Here is a 14,202-nt window from a genome sequence, read left to right as displayed (position 1 = left end):
ACAACTTTATATCTATCATACCTCCCACCAACCTACCCCCACAGCCAGAATATCAGCCAATCACGCTTGTAGTTATGACCTGGCCTAATCTAATGAGCAGTAGCTAGTCTGTGGACTCAGCTGCCAACCATTACTTTTAAACAGAATGTGAACAGAACTATTGTTACAAATTTGTATTTTTCTTACTATAACTAATCTAGTGTACCATATGGAGCTAAACAATGAGTGAGCCAGGTCCATCGAAAACAAATGAACAGACTAACTATGCATGCAGTGTCAAACATCATGTTAGAGGTTAACCTAAAATTAATATATAAAGGGCACTAGAAGTATCTTGTGACGTGTTTTGTTGTTTGAAAGTGGCTCTTATCCTAAAAGCGGTTGAAGACCCCTGGTCTAAACATTGCTAACACCCCTTTGAACTCTGATAAGAAGAAGTAAACACAGGGGAATGTTTCACATCTAACTCTTGATTATTTTCCTGCTCTTGAAAAATCAACCCCCCCCTCCCAAAAAAAATAAAACAAAATAAAATTAAATGAAATAAAATCTGGGATAACTTCCTAAAAACCTGCTGATCATTTCATCTAAAATGGTAAATGAACTTCCCGCTGGCTCCTCTGCTTTGGACTCATAAGTCGGGGTCCAGGAGGCAGACGTTAACTTCACATTTAAAACAGGTCATTTTTGACTATCATTTCTTTAAATACTTAACTTTATTGATATTATTATTTTTTTATTGATAGAGTCTAGAACCACCATGTACATCTAATGCTGTGGCCACACCTGACGCGAAATGGCGAATTTAAACGTGCGTCACGCCTGTGACACGCGAACGCCCGAGGCTGGACGCTGGACTATTTTGACAAGCTGGCGGAGTGGAGAGCCCGCTCATTATAGATCGATACAGATATCTCTAAAATAAGTTGCCAATACTTTATGCGAGTGCATATTCATCTCTCAACAAACCTCTACACTCGATCCCTGAGGGGCCTGCTGCCTCTCCCTGGTAATCCACCTCCACTGGCCCTGCCTGGCTGTTCCCTGTGACCTCATCCTCGACCCCCCAACCCCGAGAGAATTTACATTCACAAACATAGAGTTTTCCGTAATGAAAATATTTATGAAGAAGAACTGTTTTTCTTCAGTATATTTATATATCTTATATTACTTAAAAGGAGTCCAAACATCACATTTTTACACAGGTAAAAGAAATACAATCACATAGTTGTTGCCAGAAATCCTTCACATCTTGAAAAAAAAAAGACTCCTGCTGGAGTTCGGCTGTGTCCAGCATCTTCAACATTCAGGCACAATGGATCCTGGGATATATGGAATCCATCCTTCGCAGCACCGGAAAAGGAGGCTGGATTCTTCAGCCACATTTTGGAGGAGCTTTTGAAATGGGACAGCCTTAGACGCACCACTGTGACGTACCTGGTCTTCAAATTCAGCTATTGTAAGCTGCAGCCCCTGAACTGGGACACAGCCACTGTCTCTACCTGAAGAGCCGACTATCCTTTTTGATTCAGCTTATAGTTATTGATCAGGCCTGAAGCAGCTCTTCATTAGCCTGTTACAGGTGTAGACTGCTGATCTTAGCCAGCCTAGACCTTGTTATGGTTTTTACAAAGTGTACTGAGGTAACATTTTGATTGATTGACTGACTTTCCTGACAAAGCTCAGTCAAATAACCTCACAGCTGCTGTATTTAAACTGTAGGAGCCTCATCTTTCATATGTCAGAGACGGTTCCTGTTTGAGGTGTTGTAGAAGACGGATGTCTACAAAGTGAATTTTATTACATTAGTCACTCCTCAGTGTTGCCGTTGAGCTGAATACCTGAGCTGATCTGGATACCTGGCATGCCTGAGCTGCGAATTCAGCCGGCCTGATTTATTGCACAAGGGCCGGTGGCTCCCTTAACCTTGACATGCTTTAAGGACAGGTAAGGAGATGCTAGCAGCATGTTGGAGAGGACTGTGTCTGATCTACCTTTTTTCCCTTAAGCATGGTTTTGTTTCATCATGAAACTGCTTCAGAAAATGATCCGTGCTCACAGGTGGAGAAACTCATGGGAAACTACTGGATGCTAGCAGCGCAGCAATAAGAATCACAGGGAGATTCAGCAGTCTTATGCTAAATACTGGATCCAAAGCTCCTGGAGAAGATGACACATTTTTACTTTGATGTCTGAGGACACAGCCCCTCAGTTTTTTTTTCTTATGATCTCCACGAGCTCCACCCAGAAATATTTGGCAGTAATTAAAATAGGAGTGAAAATGTTCCTCAAATAATTATGTCACATGTGAACAATAGAGCTAGACAAAAGGTGTTATATTAAAATGGGAGCATGTGTTGCATTCAGGTCACAGGTTTTCCCATGGAGTAGTTTTAAAGTTTACAGAGCAGGGATCATCGTGTCATGGTGCAGTTTTAGTTCACATGTCCTGTCTCGTGCTCGAGCAGGTGTGATGAAGATGGATTTGCAGAGATCAAGTTTCTGTAGGAATGTTTGTGAAGTAAAATCTCAGCTGTGAGTTGCTACGGGATGTTTAGTTTGATGAAAGCTCTGAATGTTAAAGAGCTGTGCCTCACTTCACTGCACAGGTTTTGTGTATCCAGCGGTGTTGAAGCTTTAGACAGTATCAGTGTGTGTGTGCTGTGCCTTAGCTCTGCAGCGTGGTAAGAATGCAGCCTTGCAGCATTCCTTCTGAACACATTACATGAGACTGTATCAGGTCTCTGACGAACACTGTGCTGCGACAATAAAATCTGAGTCACACAATGCAAAACCAATCTGACATGAATGAGCTCGTCATTATATAACATTTAGAGAATGAAAGGCTGTGAATACACTTCTCACAGGTTGCTTTTTAACAATGATCTTCAAGTTTAGGGAACTTAAACCAGGATAAACAAGCCTGTAGGAAACCCAACTGTTTATTTCTGCCTGGCCGCCCTGGAAAGAAAACAGTCCTCTTAAGAGATTCAACTGAAGCATAAAAGTCAGTATCTCTGAAATCAACCTTTTCACCCCAAAACTCACCTTTTTGCCACAGTGTCAACAGGCAGGGGGGAAATAAGATCTTGATCTGACATCCTCAGTTCCTGAAATGATGGCCTGAGTTGTGGTTTTATATTAGCACTTTCTGGAAAAGCTAGTGTTTTTTCAGGATGAGACTCCATTTCCCATGAGCACTATCACCCACTGTCGTAAAGGCATGACTCTTCAGAATCAGAATCAGAATCGAGTTTTATTGCATTGTTGCACAAATGCATTTGCATATACAAGGAATTTGTCTTAGTGTGTTGGTGCTAACAATTAACAAGAAAATAATGAAAATGCACATAGAATATAGAAAAATTTAAGATACAAAATAACAATATATACAAAAATATACAGAAAAAAATAAAATATAATAAAAAAAAAATTAGGAATATTTACAGGAAAACAAAATGATAATTTTAATGAGAAACAGAAAATACAAGGTGCAACTGAAGCTGTGCAATTTAAGTTCAGTGGACGTCAATGCAACGCAAGGTGTGCATTCATTTTGTATAACAGATCTTCTTTTTACCGCCACCAGGGAGGTTATGTGTTTGGGTGAGTTTGTCTCTGAACAACATAACTGAAAGATTAACAAACAGATCTTGATGAAATTTTCAGGAAATTTTCAAAATGGGATAAGGAAGAAGTGACTAAATTTTGGAGGTGATCTGGATCACCGTCTGGATCCAGAATTTTTTTTAAGGATTTTTTCATCATTGTGAGATAGGGCTGTTTTCACCATATCTGTATATAACTCCAGGATAAATGGTCGGATTGCTTTGCAAAGCAATACAAGACAAGGTCACAATAATTTCTGACAGAAAAAGTACGATCCAGATCCTGGTAATATTCTGGATATTAAGATCTGGAATATGAAATATGTACTGGGTCATCATAATTTTAACACTGTCAGGTAACAAATTATCGTACAAACCTGCAACTAACACCAAATTGTAGCAGACAGTCTGCTGAAAGGGAGTATAACATTAAAGAAGGACAAAAGTGTTGGTGACAATCACAATATGCTTGGTGAAGGTCTGCGCTCTCTGAAAGCTTTTTTAGTTAACTCTACTTTCTTTGTTCAAGACAACTTTTCCCAGGATGCAATGACAAGGTAATGTATTTAATTTTAGTTATGTAGAAGTGTTGTTTGAAACGTGACAACAATCAAACTTTGTAACCACAGTTTGTAGTTTAGTGCTCAGAAGGTGAGCAGACTATCTGTTTAGCGTAACTTTAGTGATGCTCGTATAAACCAGAGCTCATCTACTGACTCCAACCTCACCAGTCAGAGCTAATGTAACCTCACTCTACATTTTATTGAGAGACTCTCAAGTTTGAACAGACCACTGCAGAATAACTGCTGACTGTGGGTTGGAACCAACATTAGCACAAACGGCTTAACCCGTGTTTTAGTTCATGCTCTATCACTCTCCTGTTCAGCTTTCTCCTGCTCTTCTGTCCTTTTTATTTTTGTCAGCCAAGCTCCAGTGTCCACCATCGCTACAAACAAATTCCAGAGATTACTTTCCTCAAGACAAAGGACAGATCTTGATTCTCTCTGCTTAACTTTGCTGGCCAGCGTATTGCCATCACAGGGTCTTTGCTCCGAATGGATTTCTCATGTTTATCCACAGTTACTGAAAAATTACATTTAGAAATAACAGATTCAGGCACTGATAATTTCATTTTAAATTGTAGACTATGAACAGGCAAATATAGGAAAATTAGACTTTTTAAGAATACTCTCGAAGTCCCCTCATTGCCTTTCAGTGATCTCATTAAGAAGAATTTGATTACCCTGATCTAGTCAGATAAAAATTAGTATAACTGAAAATGACAAATGATCCTCTTTACTTTCCTGTTTTTTTTATTATTATTATTAATGAACACATTATTATTCACCATCACAATATTTAAGGAGCATTGTAATCTGCCCAATTTTCAGTGTTTGGTGTCATTTTTGTACTATTTCAGGAATCCCTGATGCAGATTAATCAGGTTTTATGATTATAACCATATAATTTTAACCAATCAGAATGAAGTACTTCACACAGCTCAGTCTCAGAAAAAAAACCTGTAGCCCAAAAAGTTGGACATTAATATTTACTACTGTTACGTTTCTGCGAGTCACGTCACATGAAGGACAGGGGTCACGGACAAGGAAACGAACAAAAAGAAAAATCTGCACCTTTATCAAACATAAATAAAGCCTTTGGGTTTCTAAAAGGTGGAGTGGAGGTATGACTCCCCACAACCACCCACCGATTCTACCAAAAGAGTAGACAAACTTAAATTAGGCTTTTAACAAATAGTGGAGTTTGCTTGGTGGGGGGTTAACATTAAATGAAAAAGTTGTCCTAAAAATTAAATAATCCCAACTCGTATATTGAAATCACTGTCCTCAAACACGCACAACCACACATCCTCTCACATCACTCAACTCACACAAACCAAAAGAAAACCAACTGAAGTAGTGCGTCCCAAATCGCATACTTCCATTCTCAAATACTCAAAATTTTGAGTATACTGCGTCAAAATGAAAAGCAGTATGCATAGTATGCGAAAAATGAGTATGCAAAAGTACCCGGATGATGTACTCAAATCAGCCCCGATTTTGAGTATGCAGCTGTGGACACTTAATGCACTCATTTCATCCTCTGGCAGCAATGTATAAATGTAACTTATTGATGTTGTTTTTTACACGTGTTGTTTCCACCAAGCACCATCAGCTGTTGACGTTGTGTATGTGGTGTAACTTGTTTTTGTTTGTTTTGTTCTGCGAATGATAGGCTATGCCAGTGTTTCTCAAATCTGGTCCTGGGGACCCCCTGCCCTGCATGTTTTAGATGTTACCTGACTCCAACACACCTGATTCAAATGATCAGCTCGTCATCAAGCTCTGCTCGAGCCTGATAACGAGCTATTAATTTGAATCAGGTGTGCTGGAGTGAGGTAACATCTAAAACATGCAGGGCAGGGGGTCCCCAGGACCAGGATTGAGAAACACTGGGCTATGCTAATGCTAGTTGAGCTACCAGCTATCTCAAATGCCAAAGCTCATTTGGCTAACAGTTACCGGGGCCCTAGCATTACCCGGTGAACCAGGTAAATATAATAACAAGTGGGTTAGACCCTGCACAGTGAGTACATGACCAGAAGCACCACTCAGACATTTAATTTGTGGATGTATTTTAACTGCCACAGCGCCCCGCGTAGCTCTCTCGGTAGCTTCAGTCAGCTGCACCGACCCCCATTAATAAACTCTACACAGCTGATCGTGTTATTAGCTGTGTTTGATATACTACTGAAAAGGCTTTGAAAATTCGCTGGCAAATAGTGGCAGTGTTTGGTGGAAACCCGCTGGAAGCCGGTCACAATTAGACGTAGAAGAAGAAGAGGTCGACATCATGTCATCATTCCCGGTAAGTACGGCGCTCGGCAGTATGCGATTTGGGACAGCACTACACCCTCAAAATTTACGCACTAAGCCAGTGAGTATGTAGTATGCTTAGTACACTCAATTTGAAAATTTTGACTACACAGTATGGAAGTATGCGATTTGGGACGCACTGCAGGTGAGCTGAGTGAGAGGCTCGTTAGGAGTGCTTGAGGTCCGAAACTACCTCCATACGTAACACTACCTTATGTCGTGAAATGATTGTGACACTGTGGTTTATCCTTTATACATCAAGTTGACTTCTTCTCAGAACTTAATCAATCTTTAAACATACCGGTTGCAAATGACAAATAATTTACGAGAAGAAGGAGAGGCCTCCTCCTGGTTTGTGATTTTCCGTTTAACGTGGAGTACTTCCCAGAAACTGGTCATTTTTTTCAGAAACCAATGTGTCAGTAATGCTTTCTGCCATTCGATGACCAAAGACAGAAAATACACGTCATTTTTTCCATCGTCTAATAACACCTTTTTCAGGAGGAGGCCAGTTTTCTTGCCACCTATTTACCACATCCTCCCAGTCGCAGAGGGGGAGGGGTGGCCCACACACAATTTCTCTGATTCCTCCTTTAAAGGTAGATCTCCTGTTTTTTTTTTTTTTTTTTTTTTTTTTTTCAGGGGAAGGGCGCAACGCAGAATTTTGCACTGACTGTGGATAATATGCACTTAAAGAGAAGTTTCTTTTGATAGTTTTTAACTATCACAGCACAGGAGTGCCCATGAGCAAGACACTGCACCCCAAACTGAACTGCTCCCTGCACTGTAAACCTGGTTAAGTTGAGTTTATATGAAAAATATTTGTAAACCAGTTACCTCGAAAAAACTAAGTAATGAAATAAGTTAATTTAACTCAACATTTTAAGTAGTTATGATTATAATGAAAAATCATTCTACTGACTGTCTTTAATTAAATAAACCTGATGCCGATTTGATTCAGATTAAGACATTAACTGTTAAAAAATTTTGCATATCATTGTAAAACTTAAGTTGACCTTACTCAAAACTGAAAGGTGTGATATCAATAAATTTGCCTTATGAATTAAGGAAATGTAATGATAAAAAAATTGAAGCAGATCTGAACAACTCAATTAAATAAGTATAAGTAGTAAAGTACAGCTGGGTCTCATATCCACAGCGTTCCCTCCTCACTCATGGTTACAAACGCTGTAACAACAAAAATCAGCTCTAAGTTCATAACTTTAGTAACCGTGAGTGAGGAGGGAAGGCAGTAGATATGAGATCCTGCTGTACATTGAAATATTGTTCTTCAGGGGGCACAGGTTGTCTGTGCTCCACAGCACTGACTGGAGGTCTGTGCTCCATGGCACAGGGTCTTGTACCTTTTGACTTTGCAGTGTGTGCCTAATGGTAAATATATTAATAAATAAAAGTTTTGATTGGAGTGTCATGCTATTTGGGCCAGTTTTGAAAATGTAAAAAGCTATTTATTTAGATGCAGACAGCCAGTCCACCCCACGTAAACCATAGACAGCTGGTCCATGCTGTGACGCACAGACAAACAGTCCATGTCATGTGGAGCACAGACAACCTGTGCCACTGCTGAACACCCAGAAGTATAGCAGGGTTTCATATCCCCTCCTCACTCATGGTTACAAACCGTCACAGAAACTAATGATTTTAAGCTGTGCTTACTTAAACAGTAACAAAAGTTGAATCTACTCAGAAATCATCCGTTTTCACACTGAAAACTCAGACATTTGAGTAAATTGAACTTACTAACAAATTTTAAGTTTTCATAGCTTAATCCAATTGAGTAATTTGAATTTAGGGGTTTACAGTGTGTGGAATACGCAACTGTAAATCCGATGACTTTAGTAGGATCCACTCTTCTCACCACTCAAAGTGTCTCATGTATAAAGTTAGTTTATGATGGGACAGTTATCAGAGGAGGTGGATGGTGTTTTTTTCAGCTCACTGTTAACTTGGGTTATGTAACCTTTGACACACTTCAGGTTTTTGAATGAATGAGCTGGTCTTTGTTGGTTCCTCTTCTAGCTTGAAGCAGCGTGTAGAGCAGGAGGTAGCTCCTCCACATGCTCTGAATGCCTTTCCTAAACATGGGTCGATTTTCAGCAGCAGCACTGAAGCACAACAACCAAAGGGAGGATGTTAAAGCACTTCACTAACACCAGAGACGTGTAGAAAGTCTGACACCCACCCACATGCATGCTGCAGCTAAAGAGAAGCTGCAGCTTTGCTCTGATTGGCTGAGTGAAGGAGTTTGCTTTGCTGGGAGGAAGGTGAGCTATGAAGGGAATGCTGCAGACTGACTGGACAATGAAACGTTAGCAGCATAGCCTACAACGTAGTAGTTAAGATGACTGATGCAAACATGACATCTGAGCTGTTGTAACAGTAGGGGAGGAGGTGTGTGTGTGTTTATGTGTACATCTTTGTCTCACAGACCCCAGTCCTCCACAGGTATTCATTAAGAGGTGCAAGTTTGGACCTGAATCACAGGCGGTGAATGAAACATGAATCGAGGAGACTTTTTTTCTCCCTCTCTGAAAAAAGGAGCCTTCAGCTACCAGACGTGTAAGAACAGAGTCACCTCCAAGTCCTCTCTTCTGATGAACACTGGATTTTTGGTCATGTGACAGTAAATTTGTACAGATTTATCATTGTTTCTCACTATATTCAGGACTCTCATTGATGAAAACATTACAGCAGGGTATGAGACAGCAGATTTGCTCAAAATACTGAGAGCTTTGTTTCTATCTGCAGATTTACTGCTGCTTTAACAGCTTCTTCATATCTTTCATCAAATCCATACGTCATAGATGTCACGTTACGAGCTGAGAGCAGGTTCATAGAGTGGTATTTAAGTGGGCTGATCCATCTGCTGGAGAAGAACCACAAGAGTGAAAACACTGAGAGTAATCACAGTGAGTTATTGTGAAGCATCAGGGAGACCTTAAAGATGGAAAGTGGCATGTGCAGCTGTTTAAACAACCTGCTCTGGATGAGTCTTACACCTCTACTCTTCATGCTAGCTTGCTGCCTTCAAGCTCAACTCAAGTCTTTAAATGCTTAAAGTAAAAAGAAAAAATTGTTTGTTAAGACTTTTTTTTTTCTTTCTTTTTTTAAAATCCTGTATAACCAACACAGGCAAAGTTTTTGTCTTTTAATAGCTTAAGATAAGCCTTTTTTTCTGGACTGGCCTAGATTTATTTATTTTTTTGGGGGGGTGGGTGGGTGTGGTAACCTACCTTGTGTGGAGTACTGATAGCATCAGAACTTGACTTTACTTATTGATGAAGTAGAAATTATGTTAAATTCAGTTTGAAGCAGAGGACTGAACATGTTTTTGAGCCGCTATATGTTGCATCTTGTTCAAGATCAGTTCTTGTCAGGATGCCCGGAGACGTGACAGATGATGAATTCTGCTTCCATAACACAAAGCTAATGCCAGCAAGAGCAGTGCAGCACGTTCAATACGTCTGTGTGCCACATGGCGTGGACTGGCTGTTTGTGTGCTTCATGCCACACAGTGCCCGTGCTCAACACTAGATGGGTTTCTGCTGTGCCTCAGCATGCACCAAGCATTACTGTCTGTTATGTTTATTCAAAGTTCACTGAAAGGACTCCACAATGACAAACAGAGCACAAACAGTTTGGCCCCAAGAGACTATCGGACAGTCTGTGCCCCTGTGCAACCACTCAATGTTCAGCAGGGTCTCATATCTACTGTGTTCCCTCCTCACTCACGGTTACAAAACGTCATCACAACATAAACTAATGTCTAATGGTAAAATGCTCTTAAACAGTCAAAGTAATACAACAAAACTTTTTTTTAAAATTAAACATCACTTAAAAGATTTGCTTGCAAACAACTCTGAGTTAACAGTTCAGATGAAAACTGGTTACTGTTAAAGCAATCATTGAAACCATGAATTAGGGGGGAACAGCATTTATGGAGTCAGGAGTGTTTTGATGAAGGGGTCTGACTCTTGACATTTCATCTTATGGAATTGTTTAAGAGAAAGAAAATATTGTTTTCGTTATCACTTCAGTCTGTTTTATGGTGTTTATCACACATGTTTGTGTTAACACCAAGAGGCAACCTCTGGTCTAAGAATATGAGACAATGCAGAAGTGCTAAAATCTGCTGTTTCTTGAGTGTTCGCTCAAGGCTGGCTCCGGAAGTACCTGAAGTCACATACACACCAAGCCAAAAAAAGCCATTTTCAAAGCAGAAATTAACCTATTTACAGCCTGGTTCAGAAAACGTCTCCTGTCTGAGTCGCTAATTTTACTACTGGCACCCACTGTACGGGGGGTGAATTTTTTTTCCAACGCAGCCGTTCAGAGGATATTAAGATCATGAGCTCCCCCAATAAGAGGCACAGCTGAGGGTCACGTGACCGACAGGCGCCCTATGGCTGTAGGCGAAGCCATCGCCTCTACCAATATGGCCGCTATAGCCAATGTGCTTCATTTTCCGTTTCAGAAACAGACGGGTGACATCGGCGGGACTACGTCCATGTCTTATACAACCTATGGTTAACACTCAGAAACTGCACATTTAAACTCTAACTTTAATTAACTCTTCAACAAAATTTCAGATAAAATTAAAGGACACCAACAAGTGTTAACTAAACACTGGTTCAGTGTAATTTTCTTCGTCTTTCTTTCTTTTTCTTTTTTTTTCTATTGAGTTACTGATGGAAGAAAGATGTACATCTATTTAGTGTCAATAATTTTGGAGTTAATATTTTACATTGTAAGTGTTGACTGGGTGACACTGTTGTATTGTTAAACTTTTAACAGTTTGAAAAGTGTTAATTTAACTCTTTGTCAGTGGTTTCCGTATGAACACCAGAGCAGAGTTAAATATCTCACTAAGAGAGTTCAATTCACCCTCTCAGATTTGCAGTTAAACTCTAAAACTTCTGAATTTTTTTTTTCAGCATGTTTTTAATTTCATACTTTAACCTTCATCCTTTCTGAAGGTCACATTGCTAATGTGCATCAAGAAGCAGCAAAGGCACAGATGAAGCTGTGTGTTTGTGTTAGGGGGGTGGGTCAGGCGTGCCTACAGCGTGCACCAGCTGCTCCCTGTGGCTGTGATCTTTCCCCCTGTGTGATTTTCCCTTTTCACTCATGAATTTCAAGTCAATGATAAAAGTTTTACTCTGCCTAAATATGTAGATGATATGTCTCTTGCTTGGCTGTTAAAAAAAAAGGGAAAAAAAAGAAAAGATTTCTAGGGTGAAGCTGTGCACTTTTTACATACTGATATCCTGGGGACATGTTATACCAGCTTGTCAGACTATCATTACCAAGACAAAAGAATTAGTTATTGCACTAAACTAGATCTTAAAATGGAGTGGTTTTCACTGGATGGCTCACTTGTGGAAACTGTTGAAACCTTTAAATATCTTGGCACAGCTCTGGCCTGCCAGCTAATCATCTCTAAAAATACAGAATATGTGTTAAAGAAATACTTTCAGCGACTTAATCTGCCGATAAAAAACTCATAGAAATGTAGATACAATCACTGTTGTCTGTTATGGCGGTCATACAGAGGCATCAATGTTGAGTTCAGTCTTGTTTATAACCAGATAAAACTTTCTCACAGGGGCTTTAATCCACCCTGAATTCTCAGACACCTGTACCTCTGGATTGTTTCGAATCTGGAGCAGGAATGTGGCACAGATTTGTCTCCTACAGAGCAATCAGAGCTGATAATCTACACGCTCCAGAGATGTTACATTCCTCTCATCCCACCTGAGGTCGTCTTCCTGGAAGACAGAAACTGGGAGCACAGCTTGCTCAATTTTGAACTGTCAGCTGCTTATACACATGCTAATAAGAGACAAACAAAGCTTTATTCACCGCACTCCTCCCACACACACTTCACAGACACACCCACACCCACACACACACACACACACACACACACACACACACACACACACACACACACACACACACACACCCAATGACTGCACGTAGGGCTGCAACCAGAGGGGACCAGGGTGAGGATGAACAAGGTCCTGGATGAGACTGAATGTAGTCTCTGACCAAAACTGATTCAGTGTTCACAGTGGGTCTCAGAAAACCACTCAGGAACCATTGAGCGTCTTAAGGTCAAAGGTCACTGCAGGCTCAGAGTCAATGACTATTTGATGATTTCTCCTCTGAGGACACTTTACATGAGGCATTTTATTGTGTAGAAACAGTTTCATAAAATATTATTCATTGATAGAAAATAACTTCTTTGACAGTGCTAAAAACAACAATAATAACAACAAAATTTACAAAGTGTTTCACCATGAATTAACCCTCCAATCAAAGCTCAAAGGTAAAGTAGAAAAATTTGGTCAAAGGTGGCCCGAATCTCATAAATTCTGGAAAAAAAAACATTTTTTTAATTGTTTCTGTTTCATACCTGTAAACATGATAAACACCTGAAGGAAACAGCTTCAAGTTTCACTCAAATAACATCAATTCAAAAGCTGAAGAATGATTCAGATGACTTTGGCTTTTAAGGGTCAAAGGTCACAAGGGTATCAAACTCACATCCAAAATATTATTGCTTCGTATTATTAATTTACATCACACCGGCTTGTTTATAAGCGACCTCTCAGATGCATCCCCACACCATCAGACATGCTGGGTGCTGACAAGAAGTTGGGTCCAGGATTTCCAAAAAGAATGTCAGAACACAGAACAGTTTTCCACCTCGCCTCAGTCTAGTTTAGATGATCTCGGGCCCAGAGAAAGCTGCAGGGTTTCTGGATCAGTTTTCACAGTTCAGATATTCTGATACAATGAACTGTAATATTTAAAGTCTTCCTAAATTTCTGTTGAGGGACATTTTCCTAAAATTATCCCACAATTTTTTGGACAGTATTTTCACACAGTGGCGAACCTCACCCATCTTCACTTCTGAGATTAAAGGCTCAGCACTTGTCAACAAATCTGCTGATAAGTGCGGCTCAAAGCATACCACACACATATTTGACAGTGTTTTTCAGATGTAACCTGTGCCAGCCAATCAGAATGAACCCCCATGATTTAGCTGTAATGTTTTTTTCTTTCTTTCTTTTTTTTTTAATGATGTAGAATAATCTAGCCAACAAACCACAATTAATTGCTGCAACAGTAAACAATATACTTCAACCTTCAACAACATTCAATGATCAGTGCTGAATTTTGACTAAGAGCTGAGTCTGAGACCTTCTGACACATTCTACTCCTGTGGACAAAGAGGAGAAGGCTCAGATTAAGGGCTGAAGTGTTCCCTGAACAGATGAGTCTTCAGGCATCTCTTAAAGGTAGAAAGAGACACTGTAGATCGTATAGAGTTAGGTAATTCATTCCACCATTTAGGAACAACAGAGGAGAAGAGTCTGGCTAGAGATTTAGAGCCTCGCTGGGCTGGGAGCACCGGGCGTCTTTCACAAATCTCTACTTTGGCAGAAGTTTTCAGAAAACATTGTTTTTGGTGACGCAAAACTTTGGTTTGGTGTGGATGACAGGCCTTTATGTTTAAAAATATATGTGGTTTCCAGGACACCTGGCTTTGGACTGGAAGTTTTTATATGCCTACTCATCTTGCCAACCTGTTGCCAGTTTAACTGATCAGTTTCAAAATGCTTCTCCAGTTGTTTCTTCTCAGAACCACTGACCTTTTCAGCCATTCATTGCCCCTGTCCCAACTTTTT

Source organism: Halichoeres trimaculatus, unplaced genomic scaffold (genome assembly GCF_033239565.1).
Source record: "Halichoeres trimaculatus isolate MK-OKI-2021-1 unplaced genomic scaffold, fHalTri1.1 fHalTri1_scaffold_8, whole genome shotgun sequence".
NCBI lineage: Eukaryota > Metazoa > Chordata > Actinopteri > Labriformes > Labridae > Halichoeres > Halichoeres trimaculatus.
Note: the sequence above shows the minus strand (reverse complement) of the source record.